Source organism: Octopus bimaculoides, chromosome 7 (assembly GCF_001194135.2).
Source record: "Octopus bimaculoides isolate UCB-OBI-ISO-001 chromosome 7, ASM119413v2, whole genome shotgun sequence".
Lineage (NCBI taxonomy): Eukaryota > Metazoa > Mollusca > Cephalopoda > Octopoda > Octopodidae > Octopus > Octopus bimaculoides.
This window is the reverse complement of record NC_068987.1, coordinates 20,989,728-20,993,102: the sequence shown is the minus strand read 5'-3', so window position 1 is coordinate 20,993,102 and position 3,375 is coordinate 20,989,728.

Here is a 3,375-nt window from a genome sequence, read left to right as displayed (position 1 = left end):
TATATATGCACACCTTTCAACGCCGTGTATGCCATAAAGTCTGCAAGTCTAACGGAGACCTCAAAATACATTTTAAGATCCACAAAGATCAGAACTTAACTGCAGCTCTTGGTGGTCCAAATCGGATATGCAATCTATGTGGGTGTCTTTTCAATAGTGTCTAGTTTTAAAAGCCACATCAGACCCCATGACTGAAACAAAAACAAATAAAAGGATACATTTCACATCTGGTTTAGGTCCGTCGCCATTTGAAAAGGGGACTTCACCTCAGCCGGCCTCAGCCTGTTTCCAGGTTCGAGCAGTTAAGGTGAGGATTTAGTTGTGCACAGACTTAGTTATAACATCGATCGTCTACTCCTATCTGAATATTCTATGCTGTAAATAGCAGTCATATCTCACTCAAATCACACACGCTAAAAAAACAGGAAACCCTGAACAATGTGGTCACTAATACACAAAAAGACGGGATGGTTATAATTAGAACGGCATTCATCACAGGTTTACACGTTCATGGCCGACCTAGTACTAAACAACAATACTGTCTACAAAACGTCCGTTATTTTGTATGTGTATATTCACAAAACATACAAAAATATCGGAGAACAGAACGTCGAGCAATATGATTTATTGTGTGGTAGTCATTCGGTTTAAGTTGTGCAGGACCTTACGGTGACTTTCATCGCACGAAATACAATAAACTAGCAATCAGTCGTTGGTAAAAACTCTAACTACCGACGCTATAGTTTACATACACCTTATATAAAAACGTTATACATACATACATACATACATACATACATACATACATACATACACAACTACACATACTCATACACGTACCACACACTCACGCACATGCAGGTACACACGTGTGCGCGCACACATACCCCATACGTCTGTTGCTCAGCGATTTTACTCCAAACTCCTACGTGAAATCTAACCCCCGTTTAGTAGAAATAGCAGCTTAATCTCACTCGAAAGCACTGTTCCTCCTCACCAGAGTCTGAGAAAAAAATGCATTGGATGATGCAATCTTTGGCTCATTGCACGTAAAGAAAAGACGAGATGGTCACGGTTAGAATGCCCTTGATCAGAGGCCTTGCTCAGTTATGACTGACCTGCGTCTTAACAAACACAAGTACTGTTTAGTTGCATCTTTATCAAAACAATGATAGCATGTGACTTGAGGGAAATTTGACTGTTAGTTCTAGTTGAACAACCTGTCATATGAGTTGCGCCTTGTCCGAGGCTGAAATTTAACGGTATTTCGGAAGGAAAAAGGTAGTTTTGTACTTCTTTGAGTAACCCTGTGTTCATTCTGATACTGGGTGTCCAGGACTTATCTTTATAATTTGAAAATTTCAGTAAGAGAAAAGTGAAAAATGAGGATAATCCAGTTGATGTTTATTGGAAAGCAGGAAAAACAAAACAGGTTTTATGAGAACTATCAGAACACTTCCACGTGTTCTGAGGTTTCCAATAAAAAACAGTTGATTGACTTTAATAGATACTATATAAATTGTGGAAGTTGTAAAGATAATTTATGAACACGTTGTATATGTGTGTGTGTGCATACATACATGTATATATATATACATATATATATATATATATACGTAGCTGTATACACACACACACACACACACGTATATATATACATACACACACACACACACACATCACACACATGTACATGCACACACGCCCACGTTCTTTTATTCTTTCATTTGTTTCAGCCATTTGACTGCGGCCATACTGGAGCACCGCCTTTAGTCGGACAAATCGACCCCAGGACTTATTCTATCGGAGCCTTTTGCCGAACCGCTAAGTTACGGGGACGTAAACACACCAAGCGATGGTGAGGAACAAACATACACACACACACATGCACACACACGCACACACACACACACACACACACACACATACGACGGGCTTCTTTCAGTTTCCGTCTACCAAAATCCATTTACAAAGCTTTGGTTGGCCCGAGGCTATAGTAGAAGACACTTGCCCAAGGTGCCACGCAGTGGGACTGAATCCAGAACCATGTGGTTATGAAGCAAGATTCTTTTCTTCTCTAGGCACAAGGTCCGAAATTTTGGGGAAGGGGGCCAGTCGATTATACCGACTCCAATACGCAACTGGTACTTAATCTATCGACCCCGAAAAGATGAAAGGCAAAGTCGACCTCGGCTGAGTTTGAACTCAGAGCGTAAAGTCAGACGAAATACGTGTAAGCATTTCGCCCAGCTCGCCGCCTTATGAAACAAGCTTCTTACCACAATATTATAATAATAATAATAATAATAATAATAATAATAATAATAATAATAATAATAATAATAATAATAATAATAATAATAACAGAAAATTGCACTACTGGGCACTGCACACATTCTACGCAAAACACTTTCAATACAGTAAACATAAAAGCACCACAGCAAACCACAGCACATACCCAAGGCGCACAGAGCTGCGCTCGGTAGTGAAGTGAAAGCACGTTATAAAAATAAAACTACTGAACAATAATAATAATAATAATAATAATAATAATAGATATTTTCAAAGATTTCGATTTTGTAAGTATTTCCATTATCCCTCATTTCTGTGATCGCTTCTTCCACCCGACCTCAATTTAATATGAAGCGTCTGTTTTGATTTTGAAGTTCCGCATGATATTCTTTACATTGCGGAAATAAAACAAATGCCCGTGAATAAAAATTAATGACTTAGATTACAAAGAAGGTCAGCAGTTTTGAGTTGGGAAGAGATTAGTCGATTAAAATTATAGGCCCCGGGTAGATAAAAGGTACAGCCGATCCCAGTGGAATCTGAACTCGGTACATTTGAGTCGGAAGAAATAACGCAGGGCATCTTATCCAACGCTCTGACAACTCTTATAGTTCAATGTGTGTTTTGTTGCGGTTATTGTTATGCTACTCCAGCCGTGACGATCATGTCTTTCTTAAATTTACATGTGATTACGGTGACACTAGGCTATTATTTCTAGCATGACGTTGGTCCGTAAATAACCCGTAGCATTTGAACTGGGAACGTAAAGAGCCGGAAGAAATGCCGCAAAATACTTTGTCCGACGCTCAAACGATTCTGCCAGCTCTTAATAGCTGAGTGCGTGTTTGGATATGGTGATTGTTAAGCTGCTCTAGCCGTGACCATCTCGTTTTTCTTTCAGTCACGCCGTATCTAGAATTATAATATAATTATTTCATATTTCCATCCACGCTGAAGACAGTAGGGAATGTGATTAGGGCGAGATTAGGCTATTATTTCTAGCATAACGTTGAATCGTTACTTCACATATTTTAACGAGGGAGTGAAGATGTTCACATTGATAATTCTAAAAGGTGTAATTTA